Genomic DNA, 13,470 nt, shown 5'->3' with positions numbered 1-13,470 from the left:
TATCACTGCAGAGAAGACAGCTTACAGTATTATATGTTCTTATCTTAGGGCTACCAGTTTTCTATAGAAATGCAATGTATTGTGTTGTATGCATTGATGCTGAGTGCTAAACTCTCATCTCAGGTAACTGTTCATGATTATGGAGTGCACTGAAACAGCAACATGTGACAGGGAGAGGAAAATAACCCTGTTTTGATCTTTGTTGGTCATTTTTTTTGCATTTCAGGGATAAAGATTTGGACAGGGAGCATCCATACAGTCTACTGGTATACTGCACTTCTGCTACATTCCAGTCAAAGTCGGATGTTGACATTTTAAGCTTCCGACTTCCAAGTATTGCAGGTGCATGAGGCTAAAAGTAAATGAAATATATGGCTGGACGTGACAAACTGATCTTTCTTTGGAAAGCATACACACAATTGAACACTCAGCAGTGCAGCCTCTTTGCATATAAACAGAGGAGGGAAAATGACAAATAAGGTAACATGCCATTATACATTTTATTTGACAGCACTTTTATACTTGGAAATGTATCTAAATATTGTATAAATAAACAACTTTATGTTGCCATTTAGTAAATGGTTTACCATTAACAATGTGCGCTACCATGGGTTCCATCTTGTGTGACGTCAGTAGGGCTGCAACTATTGATTATTTACACTGTCAATTAATCCGTGCATTTTTTTCTTGATTAGTTGCTTTTTCATCTATAAAACGTCAGGAAGACGGTTAGACGTCTAATAACTGCTTCTTCGTAAAGTAGGGGTAAAATATGGATTTGCGGTAGGTTTATAAGTTGAAGATAAAATACTAAGTATTTTTAGACCTTGAATAATAATATCCCCAAAGAAATTTCAGTCAAGAGCAACTGAACTTATTTGTCTAGGAAGATGTTTCACCTCTCATCCAAGAGGCTTCATCAGTTCATGCCTCTCAGGTGCTTGTGTTCTTCCCCTTGGGCCTGTAAGCTGGTGGGTAGCTGTGATGATGCTTCCCCTGAGGTTACCAGCGGTGTCAGTGGGTGCATTCGGTTTCCCCTGTGACCTGCCTGTGACCTGTGTGACGTCATTTCAACACTTTTTCTACTCGTACCCACAAACTGAATTCGTGTTCACAGGGGAGACTTTGTAGTCGTAGAAATTAGAGTTGTACTCAAAGCTTTTAGATTCATACTCCCATAAAAACAATCCTAACCCGAACAATTTCTCAGACTTGTGTATGACAGCAGAATTTTGTGTACAACTTTTTTATTTATGAACACGAATGGTTAGAATCACGGACAAATCTTTTAATCATGGACACATCTTTTGACAGCTGTCTTGCTCCATATATACCCCGGTGAAATGTCAGGATGGTATGAAAAAACAGATACTGCCTAAGCCTACCTGCACGTACTAGTCAAAACCCATAAGATTGAACTCTGCATGATTGATCAAGAAATATCAAAAACTTCCCTAAGCAGAAAGATTTCAAAGAGCTGTAGTTGAATAGAAAATAAAGGTAGCACAGAGGGGATATTCTGGCAGCTGATCATACAGAAGTAGGAGTGTTTGATTAAATAGTTTGAACGCCTGTAGTATTAATGTGCATGGAAGCGTAAATGTTCAGAGACAGACATTTGGCTAACATGAGTAGTTATCAAAAGCGGTTCAGAATCTGGCAAAAAGGAGAACGTGCAGCATCTCAGACTTTCTTTTTTTTACCCGCCAAAAAGACCAAAAAAAAAAACCACGTAGAAAGTTAACTTTGGTAACTTGAAAGTTGTAAGCTATTACTGGCTCTTCCAGAAAAGATTACAAGCATTAATACAAAAAGAAGAGACAAGATTTGGACGTTTATGAACAAAATCTTTCTCCTCCAAAGAATTTAAATACATCACTCTCCGCACTGTAGATAGAGCTTTCATGACTGGGAACATTGTCCCTTTAAAAGAGTTGAGGGTCTGTGTGTGATTGAATGTATTCACCCATTAGACTTTGTAGCTGTGATGCACTCACTCAGCTGTATGCATCACTAACAGCTAACAGTCCCCTGCTGCTAGCAGGCTTTTAGACTGAGAGAGGCTTTACAGTTCTGCATTTTAATAGAGAACTTTGAATGGAGTGACGGGGGATGGGTGAGAGAAGGGAGAGGAGGGAGCCAAAAGAAAGAGGCATCAAAATATTTTCAGAGGAAAATGAAGTAATGACAAAATACCCACCCGGAGTGTGCAGAGCAGAGGGGGTTTCTGGGAAGGACTGCCTTGGCAACCGTAAGGCTAATGTGTCAAAAGAAAGTCTGTAAGCATACTGAGGGCTGTCATGTCTAGGAGTGTGGGCCATTCAAAGGAAGGAGGAAAAGGTCCAAAAAGCAGTATTGAACGTCTTAATTGCTTTCTGCTACAGCGCCAGAAAACATACCAGTGAAAAGGTTCAATTATAAGATATCAAGGCAAATCAGCTGCCCTTATGGTGGCTGCTTGCTCATCTCTCAATAGAGCCGGGTTAAGCAATTATCGCTTGATACCGTCTACTTATTCAGAAAGTAGACCTGGAGAGGCATCGATGTAATGCACCGTTTTAAACTGAGATACATTTTGTGGCCTTACTCCTTAAAGCGAGTGGTCAGGCAAACTAATGCTTGAAAGGAGAAAAAAAAGTACAGAGAGGATAATAGTTAATCCGTAACAAAACAACTCTTTCATCAGTAGTTCCTGAAAACTGATCGCTGGCCCATGATGGCCAAGTCAATCAAGTGTCCGCAAAAGAAACAGAATACACTGATTTACACAATGTTTCTTAGGTCTGAAAGAACATCTGATTGAAAAAAGGCCAGAAAATCAGTAGGTTCTACTGAATCCCCAAAGGCCTAGAATAAAATATTAAACTCACTAAGCCCACACAGAGAATAACACCTGAAAACATCTGCCAAGGTAGAGGGAGTTAGCGACCCAGAAGACTTACCACTACTGACTAGGAAAAAGCTATCACAATTCTAGAGTCTGACAACGGCAAAGTTAAAAAGGCATATTTTTGTCATAAATAAAACATAGGAGTGCAGCTTTTCGGCAAACTCCCCCAACGAAAGGTCCCAAGAGAGAGATGGGATGCTGTTTGTGAACTCATGCTTTGCACAGTAAAGGGGGCTATAGCACTGCGTCACCACAACTCAAACTACATTCACACATCCAGCCCTATTCAGCAAGGACTAGTCCTCTTTAAAAATTCATTAATTTACAGCAAAAATAGATTAAAGAGCCCAACTGCACCAACCTAAAAAGTTTGGCTTGTGAATAGCATTAATAATGGAAGCGAGCATCCAAAACCTAGAGGGCCTGGCTCAGAGGCATGGCTTAGGTTTTGTTGCGCTTTATAATGGAGAGTAATTTACATTTTTTAGAAGTATTACAGCTTTTTGATGCTTGTTTATAATTACATTGTTTTACATGCAAATTGGCTAACAATTGTTACTCATTAAAACATAACCAGGAGAGTGCAACACTCTCAGCTTGTGTAAGACACAGGCTTTACATCAGGTTCACAATGGAAGCTTTGCACTGAGCTCCTGTCGCTGGCAGCACCGCTGCTGAGTTCAATCCAAATGACAGCCCTTTAAAAGTGATCGTCCCCCATCTTATCTTTTACATCTTTCTCTTTCAAACCACAGCAACGCTTTCCTAACAGAATCAAAGAGGATTTTGACAAGATAAAAGGATTTGCTGCATTTGAATCCAAATTATGTGTACTTTCCTGGGGACAGGGCAAAAATCACACTGATTGGGAGCACTCAGGGGACTTAAAAGGAGAGTCAGTCAGCTCTAATGCGTTGTCAAATTTTTTGCCTTCTCAGATAGAAGAGTGATACACAGTACAGGTAGATCAATACCTCAGGAACAGCTGTTTGGGGATGAAGGGTTTCCCATCCACTAACTTGCAGTGATCCAGTAATTACTTCAAACATCAGGTCATTTCAATAATTACTATGTCTAAATGACGATTTAAGCAGCCGTTTATTGATATGACCCGAGGTAAAATGACCTGATGACCCAGTAGTGTTGCAGTGGCCTGAAGATTACAGAGGCAGATTAGAGGGCTTCTCGCTGAAATGAATGAGACCTCTTCCTCACCTCTTTTCATAGCTATGGCAGAGCTTTCTCCGAACATGGCAGTTTACCAACAGCCTCTCTGGCGGACGTGTTCATGACAAATAGCAGGAGAAAAAGATGATCGAAGGCATAAATCCATGCAACTGAAGAGAGTGGGTGTTGGTGTTTGCTAAAAGCATAATCTTACTTAGTCAGTAAACAGATCTTCTTTCCAAGGTTAAACACAGATCCTGTACAATGGCAGAGGTGTGAAAAAGGTGAGCCTATAGTCTGTCTGTTTACGGGAATAAACACTGTGGCCAAGACGGGCAAACATTTTCAGCACAGCACGTCAAAGCGATTGCTTTTTACTTACGAGCTGCAAAAAAAGAGTTTTGAATGATACGTGCCAACGTTAAATCATGCTGGGTGGGAATTAAACTACACAGACACCAGGATTCTGGGATCCTATTTCAAATATGTACTTAAATTATTACATTTTAACATATATCATTACATATAAAACAACTGTACAAGTTCAGTGTTATAACTGGGTGGCAAATCATTCTTGGCAGACACTGAGAAGAGCCATGACTGATTCATATGCTGGCGTAACAAAGTTAAAATGTACTTAACGGAGTTCCTAATTTTATTTTGTACTTGTGAAATGTATTTATTGTTTAATAAATCTGTCTAGAATTTTATCTCAATATGCAGCTAAAGAATTTTTTGATTTTTGTTCTAATTAAGTTACATTGCCCTTAATGTACATGCTGAGTTCCCATAATTGATGTAGTCAGTTGTGTGGTGCTATTTTACCATTTTCTTTGACATACTTATCATTTAAGTTGTAACCTTTAATGAATAGCCTATTGTCTATTGATAGTATTATCATGTTACTCTGAGGGGTGTAACGATGCATTGATTTGGATTGAGATATCGATTCAATGATCAACAATCCAATATCATCGATGCAAAGTGAAAATATTGATACATCTTTAAGATTCACCTTTATTTTGTAATTCCTACTTAATAGCTGTTCTCTTTATTTAAAAAGAATAGTTTTGGGGTGCCCACTGACTCAATGGTTAAAGCAGGCGCTCCATATACAGAGGCTAAATGTCCTCGACGCGGCAGCCTGGGTTCAACTCCAACCTGCAGCCCTTTGCTGCAAGTCGCAACCAACTTATATTAGTTTTGTAGATGCTTCCATTTTACCGTTGAAGCTGGTGTAGCATTATTTGTAGCATGCCAGGCAGCCTTTTATTTTATGTGAGTCACGCATCCCTGTTGAGATTTTGGCCGCTATTTTGTAAATATAGGTGCAGATGTGCATAGACTAACCTGGAGAAATATATGTGCTGTATTTTCTCTGTAGGAACTGTAATTATGTTGATGCAAACATTCAGTGGACTAACTCCACACATCTTATTACACTGGCTTTACTCTTTTTGAGAGAGACAGTGAATGTTTTGCTCTGTTGATTTAAGAAAAGAAAAAAAAGCTTTTCCAGTCAATTTTAAAAGCTCTCAGCTAATAATGTTCTGACATAGGGAACACATTGGCTCTGCCATATGTCAAAATGATGTTGCATTATGGTATTGCTTAAGGCATTATAAATAAAAATCTTAAGAGTGCTGCATTGCATTAATAATCCAGATGTGCAGTGACCAACCTGGAGACAATATACTGTATGTGTGTGATGTTGTCTTCCTGCAGAGAGTGGAACAAATGATGGAAAATGGTCTTCTGAGTCTCTCATTTATACCTACCTAACATCCGTCACATCAGCATATGGAGTTCATCTTTAAAGTGAGTCGAATGCATGCAGTGTATCCACAACTAGCCCTCGATTCAACTTTCCAAAAGTCATTACTACACTCGTTTCTTAGTATTGCATTTGCTGACATTGACGATAATTACAACGACCTTTTCCGATGATAAAACAGAAATCAGTAAAACATTATGAGGGTTCCTTCTCTTCACGTTTCATGCTATTCTGCATAACGTTTTAATGAGGCATTTAGGTATATGAGTGATCTACTGAGAAAGTCTACAATGGCAATCAGCAGTGAGTGTGGCAGCTGTTCTGCAATTAAAAAGCCAAATTACCCTCAATCAACACCATTTACAAGCGCAAGTAAATCTCAGAGCAAATAATGATGAGAGAAATCTGTTCAGACAGCTCTCATCTTGATAGGAATTAGAGGCGCATCCAAATCAGGATCAGGGTACTCTCTCAAACGTCCTCTCAGTCTGTCGCCCACAAACACACACACACAACTCCCCTTGTCTGTGTGTTTTTGGAGAGAAGAACTTGTATAGTATTGGCTGGTTCTCCACACTGCAGCATGATGAAATATAATGACTCCTTTACTGTATAAGATGGTCACCATTCATGATAAGACAGGTTATAGTCTCTTCATGGAAAGAGACTACACCGATCCATTTGAGGCCGCCTATGGAAGAAATCCATAATGGGTGAGCATAGCTGCACCAGCAACAAGCTCCACTTACCGGAAAACAGCAAATAAAAGCGACCTGCTGCATGCACTGTTGAAAGGACTCAAGGGCAGTCATGGGTGTGCATCAAGTAAACTAAGACGTTGTCACCCAAAGATGTGTCACTTAGTGCTATCTGTATCTAATATGATGCACATGTTAATGTCAAATTCTGTAAATGGTGTTACCTAAATGCTAACACCAGTTTATATGGTGTAAATCTGACTTGGTACATTTAAAGTCCTAATACTTTATATGCAAGGACTGCTCCTCTTAGTTGATGACTCAACTAATCGATTAATAATTTTTGCGTGCTTTTTTTCATGCTGATGACTTATTATTACCTAAAAACTTATTAACACTTAACATTTAAAGTGGTGCATTCGCATAATTCTTTGTGGAGGAACTGAATTTTACAGCTCTGTCAATTCAATCAACTCATTTCTTAGACTTCAAAACCGTACCAGCGATAGTTGTTAATTAGAAATTGAACTAAACTAAACATTGGGGTGCAATGAAAATGCCATTCTTTATAAAAGGTGTGCAGATAACCATGAAACATGGCATGATGCATACAAAATAATGTACATCTATACAGTAGGTAGGGTTACATTTGATGGGAATACTGCAATATACTGCATATATATAGTCAACACATAGGGTGTAGGCTACATATAAACCTATATGAAACAGTTTTATACTGTGAAGCAAAGTTGGTTAGATTTCAAGTGAACTGACTTGTTTTGCCCAATGTTACTTTTCCTTACAAGCACCGAGTTATTGTGTTTTAAACTTGACTACCCGAAAGCTAATTTTGCCTCTCCATGCAATTACGTTGCTACCAATAGGGACTGAGTCTTCTTTGAGCTTGGTTAGTCGCTCGGTCAGACTATAACCTTCCACTGTTATCACTTCAAAAGTGTTTTCGGCTGTGCAGGGCACTGTCCTCGTCCAATACAATTCACCACTTGGATAATTGTTCTATTAAACGCCGCTTTTCCTTCACAGCATGTTACCCGACCGCCCACCGTCCGAATTGTAGACTATTATTGGAAACTTGAAATAAGTTGACTTTATCTGACAGACGTTTGGGATAAAGACAAACGCTACATTGTCTGCATGCGTGCATACTGTGACAGGCGGCGAACTTGCCACAGCCTGCCATTACTGCTTTTTAGTAACACTTCTTTCCCGGTAAATCACTATATTGTCACAAACCTCCATGAATGACATTCACACATTCTTCTGCACAGAATACTCACCGTCGTAGGGTGAATATGAACCGGCTCAATTTTCTCTACTCTGGTTCAGAAGCTCCAGTCGCCTTTTTCTGCACTTGGAAAAAATCCCCTCGAAGAACAAAAGCTCCAGCGGTGCCTTGACGCTGTCACCGGGGCTGCATGCACGGTGCTCTGCAGGCGTCAAACTGACCGCTGCTGTGGTCATTCGACAGTCATGACTGGCGGACTCGACCCGCAATTTTGCTTTTGCGCTCAACAACGCGAAGATCCCGGGTCTCTGTGCTCTGCTCGGCTGCTGAATCACCGGAACTACTTCCAACGGCAGCCGGAGCACGTTGAAGATAAATTCATGCACCACAATGGGGAAAAATGAAATCACATCCATTTAACTAGTTCCCAGTTTCAATATTAATGAGATTCTACCAGGACGCACATACACCCACCATAATTATGTCTAACAGATATGACAGACATATATTCTAATAATAATAACAGTAATTATAATATCATTCATTATCACACTATTATGCTCATCTAATTGATGTATTCATTAGTCATATATTAGGCTACTAGAGGAATTATGACAAATTATTAAAACATGGCATTGGTTTTGACTGTTTTGCTTAAAGGTTAAAACTATAGAAAACCTACTAACTAACAAACTAACTAGCCTCCTGGCTAATTCTGGCATATTCACAGTAATGTTTATTAATATGCACTGTGCCTGATCTGTGTGATATCCAGACCAAAAACACAGCATTAGTGTAGGTAATGAAAGCATTTAGTGGCACAGTATACTGTCCTGTTACACTTACAAATTTGGGGGCTTGGTGGTGTATCATCTGTTACATTTTAGGTATTCCTCAGTTAGGCTGCATGCCTGTAATTTGTTGATTAAATGCAGGGAGAAGCTTGATGTGAAGCACAGCGCACCCACCTGCACAGGACATCAGTCAGAGCACCTTGTTGAAGCTGATTTCTGTCCAGAGAGAGAGAGAGATTTGTTTGGTATTCTCAAGGTTGTGTATACGCTCAGATTTGCTAGTGTTGCTGCAGTACTGACTTTGTTGGTGTTTCAATTATTTGGGTTAATAGGGATTACAAACCCTGAAGACATATAATGCTTAAAGATGAGCATGAGCTGTGTTCATGCAACCACAAAACACAACAACTCTTCCCTATACAACCAGCGTAAAGTAAGTAATTCTATGTAACTATTTGCTCTTAATACAAATTTGATTGACATATGTGTACAACTCAATTTTGAGAATGAAACTACAGCCAACTAAGGCATCTTTTGTAAACAGGAGCTGCTGCAGTGTCACTGTCAACAACAACTTCACTGTATCTGTTACAGCACGTCATGGTACTGTCCATACAGACAGCTTTTACTTCTGTGTTAGACTATTAATTGTTAACTGTGTGAGTTGACTGGACGTAGCAGAGTTCATACACAATGTAAGAAAGAGGAAAGACATGACAGAGGCACAAGCCAGGTTTTCAATCTATGACACAGGCTTCTACAGTTTGCTTGGGAAAGTGTACAAATCCCCCTAACACTTAGCTCCATAGCTGTTAGCATGCAGCTAACTCCATAATCCCATCATAAAGCCAGTAATTTGCATGTATCAAGAGACTAAGAATGAAACGATTCACTCAATAAAACAAGTCAAAATAATAAAAAGAAGAAGTTCCTCTTACGCATGTATGTACAGTGCTTTGAATCGCCTAGTTGTTGAAACATACAAATAAACTGCCTTGCAGAAATGCTTAAGATTGTTCTGATGGTGGCAAAAGTAGCAAATAAAAATAAGTAGATTTTCGGCTTGACTTGCAAATGGCAGCAGTTTTGCATATTGTTAATTCACTTAGATGTTTGACCTTTAATGTGGAGAATGACGTATGTTCGGGGTTCAACACCAGAATGCTGTTCACACATTTGTTCACCTTTAATTTCACCTCATAACAAGCACGATTTTGTGACATCACTAGTTTGGAAAAGCACAAATTGTAGCCCAGTGTAATTTAGGCTTACACAAGTGCGGTGTGCAAACGTTTAGTACACATGCAGGGTTTGGAGTGAAGCAGGAGATATATTCTCTAGATACACAAATACAAGTATGAAGCTGAAAATGAACATAATATGGAACCTTTCAACCTTTGAAATGGAAAATAGCACATTTAGCTATTGTGAAATTTTCAGTGAGGGAGAAAGAGCAGATTTAAATATTTTTAACAAGATTTGTTTTAACAAGAAATAATGATTTCGACACAAAAGTATTATTATCTTTTATTTTTTAATGTCTGAATGGGATCTCTAAGCTTCCTTGTTCAGCTTTAAAAACAACTAATGCATTTCTGATCAGCTTTCCGGTGATCCAACTCCACATTTACTCACACAGTAGGTTTTGTCTGGCCACATGGATCCAGTACCACTTTATCGCTGTTAGGCTTGGAACGGCTCAGTGCTGCACTCTTCTGGATGGTGGAGGTTCTTGCAATTGTCAATATTTGTCATAGAATTTGAGCATGTTCAAAGAAGAAATGAGCGGTTCTGGGATTTTTATTTCTTTATGAATTACATACTTAGGCTGAAAGAGATTGGAAACTGTACAGATGAAAACCGCCCGAAACAACAACACTGGATTATGCTGAACATTTCTAAAATGACAAATATCAAGATTAAGAAATAAAAATGTGTATTAATGGAATTTCTTCTGGGCCTACTGTTGTAATATGTGCATCCACCACTAGAGGACTCTCTAGACTAAGATAATGCCATAGTTTAAACAGACCTATGCAAGTTTTTTCTTTTTGTAATATGCACTTTTCTGTGTTTTGCATTTTTCATGAAAGCTGAAAAGCCACTGTTTAAGAAGTTAAGACTTTATGATGTCACTCCTATGTTTCTCTCACATCATCTCATAAAGAATATAGGCTACTTCAACAGTCATATTTGTGTCAAGTAGAGGCTATGTTAAATTGTCATGATAAAACATAGGCTGTTTTAGGATAACCACATTAAAGGGTTGTGTTTATGTTGTGAACATGAGAAATACGATGGGAGGTTGCTCTTGCTGCAGAAAACTTCTGTCTAATGTTGAATGCTAGGCGTTTATCAAGAGGAATGTGTCTACTTCGGTCCCTTCCCCTTACTTTGTGATGATTGGGCAGGGCGACTGGCTCTGCCCGGTTTTATCCTGTTGGCTCTCCAGTGTTGTAATGCGTTGAGCTGGGGCATGCCAAAGGAGGCAGACAAAAACATCACAACCAGCTATTAGGGTGGAACCTAAAAGGTGCAGTTTTAATCACTAGGTTTGGGAACATCCTTGTCTTCTATCTATGAATAGCCTAATATTCTGTGGTGCAGTCATAGGCTTATTTATGACAAAGAGATGACTTGTTATGATATTTAATGGAATTTCATTTTTTTTTTGTTCCAATGACGTGAACAATCATCTGGGTTGACAATATATTTGTATAAAAAATGTGTTGTTGAGTCATGACTTCATAGTTTTGTCTCACTGAGGTTTGATTAGAGCAGAGCATGATCCAGCCTCGCGAGAATACGCCCAGCTCGCCGAGAGCAAGAGATGAGCATGCGCACAGTTGCGCCATACCTGAAGAGAGACGCAGAACGTCCTAAACAGTGCAGAAATAATCCTGTTTAGTACATTTGCGTTGAATATGGGCTTCTCTGTTGACTTGTATGTCCTGTAACCTTCTGTTTATTTAAAGCTGAGTAATTAGAGCAAACGTTTTCTTGACAACAGAGTCACAACGAGGATCAGGACTTTCAGGAAGCGTCTCAATGGAAACTTGAGCAAAGCGGATCAGATGGTATTAATTACAACGGTTTCAGCTTGTTAGATCACACGCAGCTGTACTTTTGATTAGGATCTCTCTCCCCCCCCCCCCCCTGTTTTCTTTATTCTAATAAAACGTGCATGTCAATATCGACTATGGGTTCTGTAGAATGATTAAACATGATTATACTAATATAGTGTAACATATTCTTCTGTGTTTACTATGGTAATTGAACCATTATTGGGACTTCCCGAGCCTTAGTAAAGTAACATTTAAAAAATAAAAAATCGTGTTCCACTATGTTTTTGTCAGTCACATTATTAATGGCCTTGATACATATTTGGATTTTGGAACTACAATTCACATAATTATTTGTGGGGTGTAAACAAAATGTCGCGATAAGTTGCATTTAGCCTATATTTATTTACGTCTTAACAAATTAGCAGCATTAAAAGTTCGCCGAATTAGGATTTCCTGTTTGCAATGTAGGCTGTCCCTTGATGTACAGACAGACATCACTGTACAGACATCAGACGGGATTAAGTCATAAGAAGCGTCCGTTTTTCTAAGCGGATTTATGGACGTTACTCACGACGGACATCAGACATGATACCAAGTGGAAGACTAAACATGACTTAAACCTAAATAAATAAATAAATACAGAAGTAAATGAATAAATAAATGCATGAACAAATGTAAAAATAAATAAAATGATAAATAAATAAAATAATAAATAAATGCATAAATAAAATAATAAATAAATAAATAAATAAAATAATAAATAAATAAATAAAATAATAAATAAATGCATAAATAAATAAATAAAATAATAAATAAATGCTCTACATTTAATTATACATTTTTGTTCAACTATTTATTTCTGCATTTCTATGCCCATATATTAATGAGGTAGGAGGTCCCATTTATTCGTGCATTTATTTAGTTAATCAAGCATTTATTTCTGTATTCATATATAACATAAGATATTCTTTTATTAGTCCCACAAATGGGACCTTTCCTTAGTACAGCAGCAAAGTGGACAGCAAACACAGAAGAAGCATCAATAGGAAACAATACATTGTAGAAGAATATGAACAATATAAACACAGGTAAATATAAAATAGAGGAATAACAGGAACAGTATTCTTTTAAAATGTTTTAAATCTCCACCAACAAGGCACAAAGGGAAATATTAGTATTGTAAATTGAGATTGAAATTCACCTGAGCTGTTTTTCACACTGTGGTGGACATTATAGTGCAGTTATTGTCATTGTTTAGTATTAGCCATAGTTTTTGATGCTGTTCCATCTGGTGTACTCATGTTATTCAAAAGTAATATGTCTGTTTCTGTGCTTGATGCTCCCCTTACTGATGTAACTGACTCTCCAGTTGGTTAAGTATGCTTTCAGCCCATCTGGTAGTAAGAACAATAGTACAATCTGTGCTCTTTTCCAGTGTGATATTATCTGTGTTTCTCCTTTAATATTTTACTGGAATAGACATGTAAATAACTTTTTTTTTTTTTGGGGGGGGGGGGGGGGGTGGGGGGACCTGGTCTCTTACTCATTTTTTTCTGTGGTTAATAAGGTGAAAGCAGTGTCATTTAAAATGATTCACCGATGTTACCCGGCCACTGTAAATCCTTCTCTATCAAATTCAAATATGTGGATCTAGATCTGAAGTGTGCCTTTTGTGACTCCCATACTGAGGCTCTTATTGATCTGTTTTGGAAATGTGAATATACCCGTAAACTGTGGCAAAATATTTGTAGATTCATTTTTAGATATTATCTGCTGTGATTTTCAGCTCCTCTTGCAAAATGTCCTTTTTGGCTTTCTAAAGAGTGACGCTCCAGC

General features: G+C 38.3%; 1 protein-coding gene across 1 annotated transcript in view; it reads right to left on the bottom strand.

Annotated features, from left to right (window-relative positions):
- Window positions 1-7,891, bottom strand: part of LOC310951706 (forkhead box protein J3-like) — a 61,785-nt gene extending 53,894 nt beyond the window's left edge. The window contains exon 1 of the mRNA XM_083920078.1: window positions 7,828-7,891. The gene's annotated coding sequence lies outside the window, so the exon portion shown is untranslated. The remainder of the gene's footprint in view (window positions 1-7,827) is intronic.
- Between the last annotated feature and the right edge of the window lie 5,579 nt (window positions 7,892-13,470).

The sequence above is a fragment of the Echiichthys vipera genome, assembly GCF_963691815.1.
Source record: "Echiichthys vipera genome assembly, chromosome: 9".
NCBI classification, from domain to species: domain Eukaryota; kingdom Metazoa; phylum Chordata; class Actinopteri; order Perciformes; family Trachinidae; genus Echiichthys; species Echiichthys vipera.
The sequence above is the reverse complement of the archived record's forward strand: the minus strand, read 5'-3'. Positions and strand labels throughout refer to the sequence as shown.